Below are 14897 nucleotides of genomic sequence, written 5' to 3'. Positions count from 1 at the left end.
CCCCACCCTCACCCCCACCACCATCCTCACCCCCACCACCATCCTCACCCCCACCCCCAGCACACCTATTCCCCGCCAATGTCTCACCATCACAACCCACACATCCCAAAACCTAGGCCTGCATGCGTCCACTAAGCATGGACACCCATCACCAAAGCATGCCCAATGCATATACACATCCCCCCCACAAGCCACCCTCACCAAAGCCCCCACACACGAATGCCAGCACTTGGGGACACGAGAACCCACAGATACACCCATATGCCACTCATTGAAACTATAACCATACCTCTATACCCCTGCAGGACCCAACCGTCAACACACCGCGGCGGAGGGGCCAGAATTCTCCACACCCCCCACCCAAGAGGCCGTCAGCGATGACAGCAGCTCTGTCAACCTGGACACCGATGACCAGCCCGGACCATCGGGGACCTCTGGACAGTCGGTTCCCCTCACACAGGCCCAGGCCACTACAGACCCTAACCCCTCTGGGAACACCAGCACAGCTCCCACCCAGCGGGCCCATGCCTCTGTCTCCAGGGCGCGTCAATCTGCGGTGTGTCTACCACTACAGGGCACCCAGGATAACCCACCACCCCAACAACAACAGGGACCTGGGGGCAGTGGTAGTGGGCACACCGGCCAGGGGGCAGAGGCCCAGGGAAACAGGGGAACTCGGAGGGCAGCTGTGCGACAGGGGGGGGAGGAGAGGCCCAGGGAACCCACTCTCCACGAGGTCCTCACCACCATCATGGGAGCATACAACCGCTCCCAGGAGACGATGGCGACGGTACTGGCCCGGTTCCAGGAGATCCAGGCACTGCAGGAGGAACACTATCGGGGGTACAGGGAGGACATCAGAGCCATCAACACCACCCTGGTTACCATGGTAGGGCTGCTGCAGGACCTCGTAAACACCAGGGCGGACACTCAACAACACCCAAGGGCCCCTGCCACTAGCCTGGACCAAGAACAGCCAACCACCTCCGCCGGCGCTAGTGGACAGGAGGCCCCCGCACAGCAGCAGCCCACCAGACCCCCACCTCCTGCAGGAGAAGAACCACCCCGCAAGAGGGCCCTGAGATCTCGCAAGAAGACAGAGTAGGATGTCAAGACCCCCGCCAGCAATGGATACCACCTGATGTCATCCCACTGTCCCACATTGTCACCCTGTCCATCCTTGAACTGCCCATGCTCCATCTCTCCACAGGCCTCTGGACAATGCACCTGTGTGACTGTTACTCTGGACTCTGCCATGGACATTCCTTCACCATAGCCCCCACCCACTTGAAACCACCCATCCCATTTTGAGCACTTCAATAAACACCTATTTTGCACCAAAATATCTGGAGTCTGGCTGTGATTTCAATATATTGTAATTGACATGACAGTGCAAATATGTCCTTGTACATGGTGAAGTCAACAAACAGCTGCCACAAAGCTGTAGTCCATGGGGAAACGAAGCACAGGACTCGTAGTGGGGACCCCAGATCTGAAATAGGGAGGGAAAAGCCAAAACTCAGTCATCATACACTGGGGCAAATAGACAGGCAGCAGAGATGCAGGAGAGTAGTTAACATTTACTAAATTATCTTAGAAATGTTACCTGTGTCCTATTGGAAGTACTGTTCAATGATTCTGTCCCTGTTGTCTGTTTCAGCCCCGTCGTCTTCCTCCTCGTCACTCTCCTCAGGTTCCACCGCTGCCACAACACCACCGTCTCGACCATCCTCCTGCAGGAAAGGCACCTGGCAGCGCAAAGCCAGGTTGTGAAGCATGCAGCAGGCCACGATGATGTGACACACCTTCTTAGGTGAGTACATTAGGGATCCACCTGTCATATGCAGGCACCTAAACCTGGCCTTTAGGAGGCCAAAGGTGCGTTCGATCACCCTCCTAGTACGCCCATGGGCCTCATTGTACCGTTCCTCTGCCCTGGTCCGGGGATTCCTTACTGGGGTCAGTAGCCACGACAGGTTGGGGTACCCAGAGTCCCCCACTAGCCATACACGGTGTCTCTGTAGCTGTTCCATCACGTAAGGGATGCTGCTATTCCTGAGGATGTAGGCGTCATGCACTGACCCTGGGAATTTGGCATTTACATGCGAGATGTACTGGTCAGCCAAACACACCACCTGGATGTTCATTGAATGGTAATTTTTTCTGTTCCTGTACACCTGCTCCCTGTCTCTTGGGGGAACCAAAGCCACATGGGTCCCATCAATGGCACCAATTACGTTGGGAATATGTCCAAGGGCGTAGAAATCACCCTTCACTGTAGCCAATTCGCCCACCTCAGGGAAAATGATGTAGCTCCTCACGGATTTCATCAGGGCAGACAACACTCTGGATAACACCTTCGAAAACATGGGCTGAGACATCCCAGAAGCAATTCCCACGGTTGTCTGAAATGACCCACTTGCCAAGAAATGGAGTACTGACATGACCTGCACCAGAGGGGGAATCCCTGTGGGTTGGCGGATGGGGGACATCAGGTCGGGCTCCAGCTGGGCACACAGTTCATGGATAGTGGCACGGTTAAGACGGTAGGTCAGGATAATGTGGCGTTCTTCCATTGTCGACAGGTCCACCAGCGGTCGGTACACGGGAGGATTCATCCGTCTCCTCGCCCAACCCAGCGGACGGTGCCTAGGAAGGACAACATGGAGCACACAGTCAAGCAACCCACAGGTACGTACTCACAGCTAGCACAGTAAACGATTCTCTATGCAGTGAATGGCGTGTCTGAGTGGCTATGCAAGGCCTAGGCCTGTGTGACGCAGTTGAAATTGAGCCATGTGGGCCCTGGAAATGGCGGCTGCCTGACCTGTGAAGTGTGACAATGGGATGTGAGGTCAATGCGCTGGCGTGGCACACGCGGCGGGCGGCGGGCCAAGACCGCGGCGCCAAGCCGCATTGGTTAACATTGAATCCTATGGGTTTCAGGAGCCAATGGCGAAGGGCGCCGGCGGTGGCGGGACGCACCGCCGCGGTACGCACCGCCGCGGACGTGACCGCCATTTTCTATCTACTTATCCACTTGCGACTTGAACTTTCACAGGAGAGGACCTATACTGCAAGTGTTGCTGTGACCTCGGTCTGGAAGGGACAATGGCTGCTACGCCTGGGGAAAGGGCCCCTGCCTTCACTGGAGAGGAGTTGGAGAAACTTGTGGATGGGGTCCTCCCCCAGTATGCGCTACTCTACGGTCCTCCAGACCAACAAGTGAGTTTAATTCAATCTGGATTTGGGGCCACGGGCTGGCTTGGGGGCCTGGCGGGGATGGGGGGCATGTTGGGCCTGGCGGGGGGCATGGCGGGGGGCCTGGCGGGGATGGGGGGCATGTTGGGTCTGGCGGGAGGCATGGCGGGGGGCCTGGCGGGGATGGGGGGCATGTTGGGCCTGGCGGGGGGCCTGGCGGGGATGGGGGGCATGTTGGGCCTGGCGGGGGGCATGGCGGGGGGCCTGGCGGGGATGGGGGGCATGTTGGGTCTGGCGGGGGGCATGGCGGGGGGCCTGGCGGGGATGGGGGGCATGTTGGGTCTGGCGGGGGCATGGCGGGGGGCCTGGCGGGGATGGGGGGCATGTTGGGCCTGGCGGGGGTCCTGGCGGGGGCCTGGCGGGGATGGGGGGCATGTTGGGCCTGGCGGGGGGCATGGCGGGGGGCCTGGCGGGGATGGGGGGCGTTGGGCCACTGGAAAGGAAAATGCTGACAAACTTGAACGTGGTATTTCTCCCTCCCTGTACGTGTCACATAGGTCCGCGCCCATGAGAAGATCGGGATTTGGCGTGCCATCGCCAAGGAAGTCCGGACCCTGGGGGTCCACCATCGACGGGGCACCCACTGCCGCAAGAGGTGGGAGGACATCCGCCGCGGGACCAAGAAGACCGCCGAGTCTCTGCTGGGGATGGCCTCCCAACGTAGGCGGGGTGCCTGCCGTCAACTGAGCCCCCTGATGTTCTGGATCCTGGCGGTGGCCTACCCTGAATTGGATGGGCGCGTGAGGGCAGCACAGCAGACACAAGGGGGTGAGTACAAGCATTATCTACTCTGTTGTCGCGCAGTGGAGGTGTCTGGTTGGGGGAGGAGGGCTGGGGGTCCCCCTAGGCCAGGGCGATATCTGTAGGCTGGGCACCCCCGTAAGCCCCTGTGTCCCCAGCCACCACCCTCAGTAGTTTGTCAGTACAGCCATCCCTGGGCCGTGTCATCCATGGGTGCAGTTGTCAACTCTAGGCGTGTAGGGCATGTTCCACGGAATGCGTAGCGGACCCCAAGTGCGCAACTTAGTGCAGGGGGCATCTGTGTCTGTCATGTCCGCTAACTGTACCGGAGATCCATGTACTCAATATCCCTTTATTTCTCTCTCCCCCCCCCCCTTTTTGTTTGTCTTTCTGTGCTTGTGTGCATCAGCATCATCAGGCGGAGGAGAAGTGGCATCGGGGCAGGAGGGAGCTGCATCTCACATGGGCCAGGAGGGCCATGCCACAGAGTCAGACTGGACCAGTGAGACGGAGGGCGAGGGGAGCTCCACGACGGGGACGACTGGACCCTGCAGCGACACGGACACGTCCTCGGAAGGGGGCTCCCTTGCGGGGGTGGCACCATCCGTGCCCCCCGCCATTACAGGTACAGCCGCCACCCAGCGCACCATCTCCGCCCTCCCAGCAGCCCCTCAGCGTTCGCCCCGTGCCCGCTCTGCCAGGAAGCCGGGCATCTCCTTCGCCCCAGGCACCTCAGGCCCTGCCCCTGTTACCCCCGCTGCCCTCAGTGAGGAGGTCATTGACCTCCTCCGAACGCTCATTGTTGGGCAGACTACCCTTTTGAATGCCATCCAGGGGGTGGAGAGGGAGGTTCATCGCAGCAATGCGTACCTGGAGGGCATTCATTCGGGTCAGGCTGCCCATCAGCGATCGTTCCAGGCTCTGGCCTCAGCACTGACGGCAGCCATTGTCCCTGTCTCCTGCCTGCCTCTACTAACTCCCTCCTCCCAGTCTCCTGTTCCTCTGCCTGTCCCACCCACACCATCAGACCAGCCTGCACAGACCTCAACACCCAAGAGAAGCTCATCCAAACATAAGCACCACAGATCACGCAGACATTCACACACGCAACATTCCGATGCAGACATGCCAACAGTCACTACCACCTCTGTGACCCACACCTCCTCGTCTCCCTCCTCCCTCCCTGTGACGTCTACACTCACACCTCCATTCACCTCACCATCAGCCAGTGTTTCCATCACCAGCACACCCTCCACTCCAGTCCGCACACGTGCAGTCACCACCCCCACTGCCATTTACACGTCCCCTGTGTCCTCTCCCACTGTGTCTGTCACCCCCTCTTCCACACCACACAAACGCACCCACCCACCCACCCAACAGCCATCCACCTCACGACAGCCTATCCCTCCTGCACCTTCACCCAAAGACAGCAAACGTGACTCACCTACAACCACATCCTCTCCCTCCACTCCCATTCCCACTGTACCTACCACTCTCCATTGTCCCAAGAAGCTCTTCCTCGCCACTACTAACTTCTTTCCTGACCCTGAGCCCCCCCCTCCTTCTCGTCGGGGTAAGAAGAGCACCTCAGCCACCACCAGCCCTGCAGCCCCCTTGACAAGGGTGCAGGGGTATTGGAGCCCGCCAGCCCGCATGTCTGGATCTTCGCCCAGCAGCAAGGGGACAGCCAGCCCACCCCCTGGGAAGAGGAGCAGAAGGCGGAAGGGGCGCCGCAGGAGCCCGCCTTCTACATCCCCCCCGGACACCACCCAGAGACAGTCACCAGCCACAGCTCCAAAGGGAGGAAAGGGACACAGGCCCACGACTAAGGAGGGCAAGGGCAGCAAGTCGGAGAGGTCAGGCAGCAGGCCTGCTGCCCAGGAGGAGCCCACAACCCCCATAGCCGCTGCCCCGGGAGGAACCGGCACAGCTGCCCCGGGAGAGCCCACCACCCCCATAGCCGCTGCCCAGGGAGGACCCAGCCCAGCTGGCCAGGAGGGCCCCACCACCCACAGCCCAGGTGGGCAGTGAAGGAGCACCATCCCCGCTGCCCAGGAGGGCACCACCAGGCAATTAGCAGTTGGCCATAGACCGGCCGCCGTCTCAAGAACCGCTGAACTGGGCCCTTCAAGGCAAGGACCGCTGAACTGGGCCCCGCCGTCTCAAGAACCGCTGAACTGGGCCCTTCAAGGCAAGGAGCGCTGAACTGGGCCCCGCCGTCTCAAGAACCGCTGAACTGGGCCCTTCAAGGCAAGGAGCGCTGAACTGGGCCCCGCCGTCTCAAGAACCGCTGAACTGGGCCCTTCAGGGCAAGGACCGCTGAACTGGGCCCCGCCGTCTCAAGAACCGCTGAACTGGGCCCTTCAAGGCAAGGAGCGCTGAACTGGGCCCCGCCGTCTCAAGAACCGCTTAACTGGGCCCTTCAGGGCAAGGACCGCTGAACTGGGCCCCGCCGTCTCAAGAACCGCTCCGCTGGGCCCCGCCGTCTCACGCACCGCTCCGCTGGGCCCCGCCGTCTCAAGAACCGCTTAACTGGGCCCTTCAAGGCAAGGAGCGCTGAACTGGGCCCCGCCGTCTCAAGAACCGCTGAACTGGGCCCTTCAAGGCAAGGAGCGCTGAACTGGGCCCCGCCGTCTCAAGAACCGCTGAACTGGGCCCTTCAAGGCAAGGAGCGCTGAACTGGGCCCCGCCGTCTCAAGAACCGCTGAACTGGGCCCTTCAGGGCAAGGACCGCTGAACTGGGCCCCGCCGTCTCAAGAACCGCTCCGCTGGGCCCCGCCGTCTCAAGAACCGCTTAACTGGGCCCTTCAAGGCAAGGAGCGCTGAACTGGGCCCCGCCGTCTCAAGAACCGCTGAACTGGGCCCTTCAAGGCAAGGAGCGCTGAACTGGGCCCCGCCGTCTCAAGAACCGCTGAACTGGGCCCTTCAAGGCAAGGAGCGCTGAACTGGGCCCCGCCGTCTCAAGAACCGCTGAACTGGGCCCTTCAGGGCAAGGACCGCTGAACTGGGCCCCCGCCGTCTCAAGAACCGCTGAACTGGGCCCTTCAGGGCAAGGACCGCTGAACTGGGCCCCGCCGTCTCAAGAACCGCTGAACTGGGCCCCGCCGTCTCAAGAACCGCTGAACTGGGCCCTTCAAGGCAAGGAGCACTGAACTGGGCCCCGCCGTCTCAAGAACCGCTTAACTGGGCCCTTCAGGGCAAGGACCGCTGAACTGGGCCCCGCCGTCTCAAGAACCGCTCCGCTGGGCCCCGCCGTCTCACGCACCGCTCCGCTGGGCCCCGCCGTCTCAAGAACCGCTTAACTGGGCCCTTCAAGGCAAGGAGCGCTGAACTGGGCCCCGCCGTCTCAAGAACCGCTGAACTGGGCCCTTCAAGGCAAGGAGCGCTGAACTGGGCCCCGCCGTCTCAAGAACCGCTGAACTGGGCCCTTCAGGGCAAGGACCGCTGAACTGGGCCCCGCCGTCTCAAGAACCGCTGAACTGGGCCCCGCCGTCTCAAGCACCGCTCCGCTGGGCCCCGCCGTCTCAAGAACCGCTCCGCTGGGCCCCGCCGTCTCACGCACCGCTCCGCTGGGCCCCGCCGTCTCAAGAACCGCTTAACTGGGCCCTTCAGGGCAAGGACCGCTGAACTGGGCCCCAACGTCTCAAGCACCGCTCCGCTGGGCCCCGCCGTCTCAAGAACCGCTCCGCTGGGCCCCGCCGTCTCACGCACCGCTCCGCTGGGCCCCGCCGTCTCAAGAACCGCTGAACTGGGCCCCGCCGTCTCAGGAACCGCTGAACTGGGCCCTTCAAGGCAAGAACCGCTGGCCCTTTGGCAGACGTGGCAGGGCAGGATCTATCTCGGGCAGGGCTGCAGGATGTCCTCTGGCCAACTTGCCTCCTCCAGTGGCAGTGGGGTCTGTTATGGACTGTATGGACTGTGGCTTTGCTCTCCCCAGGATGGCCCAGTGGGCAGGCCACCCACTGTATGGACTGTATGGACTGTGGCTTTGCTCTCCCCAGGATGGCCCAGTGGGCAGGCCACCCACTGTATGGACTGTTTGGACTGTGGCTTTGCTCTCCCCAGGATGGCCCAGTGGGCAGGCCACCCACTGTATGGACTGTTTGGACTGTGGCTTTGCTCTCCCCAGGATGGCCCAGTGGGCAGGCCACCCACTGTATGGACTGTTTGGACTGTGGCTTTGCTCTCCCCAGGATGGCCCAGTGGGCAGGGAGTCCCCTTGTGGATCTGGCGTTGTGTACTCAAGTGGCTGAGGTGCCCCCCCTTCCCTTCCCCCTGAGGTGCCTGTCCTATTTTCTTTCTGATGCCCCTGCAGTGTTCTCTCCGTGGAGTTCTTGTCGTGGGACTGGGCCTTGCCCCTTTGCACAGGACCCCTGTGATCCACGGACAGTGGTTGGACTACATTTAGTAGCTGTATATATTTTGTACATAGTTTATTTATTTATTGGGATTACTGGTGTACATATTTCAATATATCTGCCCGTTTATGATCTCTTCTTTTGGTCTTTGCATTATTTCGGAGGGGGGTGGTTTGTGGGTTGTGACAGTGATCTGTGGGAATGCATTGATGTGTGTGTTGTAGTGGGTGTGGGTGGGTGGGTGTGTGCCGGTAATCTTTTCCCTCCCCTGTGTCGTAGGTGCAGTACTCACCGATGTCTTCCGCGCCGCCGGGCGTGCTCCTGGTATATGAGCAGGAATAGGAGTGCGGGGATGACCTGCAACTCTGGTTCCATACTGCCGGAATCTCGCGTGGAGTGCGTAGAGGTGAGCGTTTTCCCGTTCGTAGTCTGTTTCCGCCGTGTTCTTATCGGCGGTGCTCCCGCCCCGGAAAAGGTGGCAGATTGGTGGGTCGTAATAGGGTGGGCGGTACATTGTCTGCCGCCTGGCTGTTGGCGGGAACCGCCGCGCTGTTTGTTTGTACCGCTGTGGCGGGCGGAGTGTTAAGTTGGCAGGCTGTGTTGGCGGTTCCCGCCAGGGTCAGAATTGCATATTTTAGACCGCCGGCCTGTTGGCGGCTTGGCCGCCGCTTTATCACCGACCGCCAGGGTCAGAATGAGGGCCTAAGTTTTGAAAGTAGAAAAAATGTAATCCTATAAAATTAAAACCTACACCAACCTAGCCTACACTAACTAAACTTAACAATACCTTACACTATCTTACCTAAAAATACCTATGCACACCTAGCCTACACTGACTAACTTTAATACTACCCTAAACTATCTTAAATTATCTTAAACTATTTTAGGTTCTATGCACAAATGACATGTAAGAGACTACCCTACTCCCTGTCTTGACCATAGGGATATTGGTGGTGGCAGTGAATGCAAGTGGCGCTCAGCATTGGTCCGTGGCTCTTTGTTGCAAGCATATACTCCACCCCCTTAATACACACAGATTAGTACTATACAAGTACCAACTACACTTAAACATATACTACCTATACATGTAAACCTGAACACATACATATATTTATTTATATATGTAATCAACACCCTACCCACTTAAAATCCTAATGGTATACCAACAGACTTAAAAACTACTACCTACTAAAATATCTAACAACTATCACCTAACTAGACTATACCTATTTTTAGTAATAAGGTTTCTAGTTGGCAGTGGTTTGTATTCTGGCCAAGTAGGGACCCTCACTCTAGTCAAGGTTTTCTGGAGCCTCACAGCTAAGATAACCCCTGCTCACCCATTTAGAAGCTTGGCAACAGCTGCCAGGCTAATCACAAAGGCAATGTGTAAAGTATTTGTAAATACACACACTAAAACCATGAAAACACCAAAAGGTACCCCACACCAGTTTAAATAATAGCCAAAATTTATCTAAGTAAAACAAGACCAAAATGACACAAATTGAACATACACAAGGTAAGATATCACTTTTTAAATGGTTAAATGAGCCCTGCGGCCAGATGTGCAAAGGCATTTACAGATGGGCCATTTGTGACCGGTAAAATGCCTTATTGCATGTACCATCCCCATTTTGCGAGTCAGTAACTTATTACTGATTTGAAAAATGTGTTTGTGACATACTATTAGGAAGGGGAATGCCAAGGGGGTTCCTTCCTAATTGCGACTCACATGGGGAATGTAAGAATGTTTTGGGCCCAGGATTGCAGTCACAAAACATTTGCAGTTACCACCAACCTCAAATTGATGGTAACCCATTCGCAAATGGGAAGGGGGACCCCTTCCCCTTTGTGAATGGTACCGAAAATGTTTTTTTCAGAGCAGGTAATGGTCCCACAGACCACTGCCTACTCTGGAAAAAATGAAAAGAGGACTTTTCATTTTTATTTTTGAAATGCATCCCATTTTAATTTAAGGAAAACGGGCTGCATTTAAAAAAAAAATGCTTTATTTAAAAAGCAGTCACATACAGGGTGGCCTACTGACCCCAGCAGGCCACCATCCCTGTGAGTGAGTCCATTCTCAAATGGTTTGCAAATTGCGACCTGCCTCATGAATATTATTGAGGCAGGTCCATTGTGGCCCATTTGGAAATTGCAAACAGTGTGGTTAACAGTGTTGTAAATTTAGTTTTGCGACTTGTAATTTGTGATTCGCAAAGCTAATCTCAAATTGCAAGTCACAAAACAAAAGGCCGTACATCTGGCCCCTAGCCCATAGGAATCAATGATTGTATCTTTTTAGCACAAGGTACCTGGAATGTGTCAAAAACCAAAACAATGTGGGCCGCAGGGAAGGTGAGGTGCCAAAAAAGCTAAGCGATGCATTGTTTCCTTACTGCGCAGGGGAGGTGATGCATTGATTCTTTCCTTGCAGGTGAGATGATGCGTTGGTTTCTTACTGGCAGGGAAGGTGATGTGTTGATTCTTTCCTCACACGGAAGTCGATGCATTGATTTTCAGAAACGTAAGCTCGGTTCCTTACTGTGGTGCAGGGTTGATGAGAAATTGATGCCCAAGTGTGGTGATGCGTGGAAAATCTAGATGTGCTGTGTGGATGTTGCCACAGTGAAACAGGAGCTGCATCGATTCTGCAGCCATGGGATAGGCACGGTGTCAGTTCTGCAGCTATGGGACAGGCAATGCATCATTTGTTCATCAGTGGCACATTGCTGCATGAGTTGTCTCCTTCAAGTCACCAGCTTACAGTTCCAAGGGCCCAGGGACTGGAGGTGACACCACTTGGCAAGTCAGGACTCTCAGCAGAAGAGCCCAGGGACTGGCAGATGAAGTCTTTGATGTCCCTGAGACTTCTTAACAGGAGGCAAGCTTGGTTCAAGCTGTTGGAGAACCTTTGGAAAGCAGGATGTGTGAAGCAAAGTCCAGTCCTTTCACTCCCAGGACAGAAGCAACAGCAGGCAAGCACAACAAAACAATAGGCAGAGTGGCAGTCCCTCCTACAGCATTCAGTTTTTCTTCCAAGCAGAATACCCTCAGTCCAGAAGTTTCCTAACTATGTGGTGTCAGAGGTTCAGTAGTTAGATCCATTCCTGTCTTTGAAGTAGGCAAACGTCAACGAGTAGTCTTTGTAGTGCACAAGACCCTGCCTTTCTCTGCCCTGGCACTAGACACACTCCAGGGGGTTGGGGACTGTGTTGTATAAGGACATGCACAGCCCTATTCAGGTGCAAGTCTCAAATCCTCTCACCATTGTAGCTCAGGAAAGCTCATCAGGAAATTCAGGGCACACCTCAGCTCCATTTGTGTGGCTGTCTAGAGTGAATTCACAAACAGCCCAACTGTCATCCTGACCCAGCTATGTATAACAAAGACATGCAGAGGCAGAGAATTGTTAAGCAAGAAAATGCCCACTTTCTAAAAGTGTCATTTCAAAACTTACAATTCAAAAACCAACCTCATCAAAAGTTGTATTTTTAAATTGGGAGTTCAGAGAGCCCAAACTCCAAGTCTCTGTCTGCTCCTAATAGGAAATTACACTTAAAATATATTTCAAGGCAATCCCCATGTTACACTATCAGACAGATTGTCCTAGCACTAGTGAAAACTGAATTTGGTGACTAGCTGCATCCCATATTAATAAAATATATACATATGTGTGTCAAGAGTGTTGCATTTTTCTTACACAATGGGATGACATGGTATTTATAATGGAATTTGGACTGTTGGAATACAATGTCCAAATCTTTGTCTTCATGTGGACATGTCCCATTCCCTCTCACACAGTAAAGCGCAGCAAAATGACTTGCTACACTGCTTGACAAAACGTATAAATCTGCCCCATTGTTTAGTTTTATACTACCTTTGAACTGTACTAGAGTGTGTTACGCAGAACGCACACTAGCAGCACACACATTACCCATGTGCACAGGGTTCCACATTTCAACTTATAAATTGTGTATGTCTTGCACAGGCACATGCATTCTGCACATGGGCTTCTCACGCTCACATTTCATGATCAACCTGATGTTTGACAGGGGTGAGTGTAACACACAGCAACAAAACTTTTGAAAAGATGTCTGAGCCAGTACACCTCATTGGACTGACCTAGGGTTGAACGGTTATTTACACTAATACTGTTCACTACACAGCTTTCTGTCATCCTCACTTTAGCTGTCTATGTGATGGCTGGTAAACACCCCCGTGTCTTACTTGCTACAGGCCTTTGAGCCTCCTTGCATTGCTTTGCAAACCATGGTAAATGTTTATTTCATCAACTGTGGCTAACTGTGGTATTTACATCAATCTGCATAGCACAGGTGTCAAGTGTAGTGTTTTGTGGCTCTCCACACATGCATGACTGCCTTCTTTACAAATTATATGTTAATATCCACACTTGAGACTAGCCCTTTGTCCATGACACCTGTCACTCATGATCTGTGATTGCATCTGCTGCAACATTTGATCCTACATTTGCTTCTACAAAGTGCTAGTATTCTACACGCTAGTCCATATGTGAGACACACTACAATCAGGTGTTTGCCTTAGATACTGACTTTGGGGGAGGTTTGCGCTCCATCACACACTGAGTACCATATGAAACACACTTTGCTGCTGCAGAACACAGCAAGATGGCTTGCTGTGCTGCACTGCACTGTTTGTGTGAGGACAGGAAAGGCCCATTACTGAGTAGATATTTGGCAATCCAGTCCTCTCTCTTTCATGCAGTACACTGGATCACATTGACTTACTGCATTGATTTCTTATTATTTGTAGGTATGGCCACGTGTTGATCAACAGCTCAGACAATATGATTCATACATGTTGAGGGCTACTTCTAGATGAGAAGATGTGAGTGACTGGATTTTTACACTGACAAGCACACATACACAACGCAATGAATGTGTTTCAAAAAATATCTATTGGTTGATAAGTTGACTATTTCTGTCAGTATTACCATCAGGTGATAATGATTAAGAAAATAAATCTCTCTGCTGACCGGCCATTATGTGCTGGATATCACCATTGCTGTTTTCAGCCTCTTCCAGCTCTTCTGGATTTGGTGGCTCATAGTCCCACAGGACATATGTTTTTATACAGATATTATGCAATAGTGCACATACAAGGATTATTTTGCACACCATGAGAGGTGAGTACAATAGTCTTCCACCTGACATATCAAGGCATTGGAACCTGGATTTTAGAACCCCAAAGCCCCTCTGAAAATTTCTTGTCTTGGTGAGTGCTGTGTTACATTTTTTTTCAGCCTCCATCTGAGATTGTTAAATGGGAGTATGACCCATGGCTGCAACCCATGTGCTTGGTCTCCTGAAAAGCACAAGCATGCAATAGTAAATACATTTGCATATTGTTAATTAGACATAACTGTGTGTTATGCATGCTGGTATCTTCAGGTTCTATGTGTCATTACATATATTGCGCATGCCATGAGACACAGGGCACATATATATGTTGACCGTCATGTTTAGGCAATAGATTTCTATGATAAGTACTTTGGAATGTTCTTAACACCTCTATGTTATTTGCTCCCACTATATGTGCAAAGTTACAAACATGATCAGAATCTTTGGCATACATTCAGCCCTATGTAGGTTGTGACATGCCAACATGTCTGACACTCACACATGTATTTGTCCTTTTGTCACCTATGATATCCTTTCTTGCTTACATGACATCAGCACAGCCTTTGATTTGTTAACAATAACTAATGTTTTTGTATGGCAAAGTGCTGTGCTGAACTTAGATAGACCCATAGGTATGGTAATGTAGGCCGTTTTTATATGGGACAAACTAATGTAGAATACGGTAACTTTATACAACAGCCTTTTATACTGCACTCTCAGATTTCACATGTATGTATGTGATTTTGCTTTGTTGGTGATTCAGTACTTATATACCTTTATTTTGACATTATCGATGTGGCAAGAGAGTGTTGAAAGGAGGATCCTGAGTACACTGTGATACCTTACCCTGGTGCATTTAATTTTGAGTTATGTACTGGTGTATGGCATGTTTGACAGCATACTAATTGACTGTGCCAATTGTACATTGATGGGGCTGAGATGCAGGAAATGTAGGCAGCTTGAGGCACCAAACTGGCCATCTATCAGGCTGATGAAGTATGTCTATGTTGGTTGTTAACTATGTGTATATTTGGACCTAAACTGTAAGAATGGCTGAGACCTATGTATACTTTGTAATTTTAGTATCACAAATGTACCTAGATGTGCCATTTCCAGATAAATTGTAGCAACACTTACAGTGTATGACATAAATGGGATTTACAGCTGCCTCTTCCTTTAGTGCTGCTGATACTTTGGTCATCATACACATTTACTGCCATATGTGACACATTTACATAGGAACATATGATTTGTTCAACACCTATTAATTTAGTGGAACTTTCACAAATGAACAAGACTAGATACACCACTGAACATACACATATCTCACATGCTAATATATACCCTTTCTACTGACTTTACTTGTGAACCACAT

The sequence above is a fragment of the Pleurodeles waltl genome, chromosome 1_2 (assembly GCF_031143425.1).
Source record: "Pleurodeles waltl isolate 20211129_DDA chromosome 1_2, aPleWal1.hap1.20221129, whole genome shotgun sequence".
NCBI lineage: Eukaryota > Metazoa > Chordata > Amphibia > Caudata > Salamandridae > Pleurodeles > Pleurodeles waltl.
The sequence above is the reverse complement of the archived record's forward strand: the minus strand, read 5'-3'. Positions refer to the sequence as shown.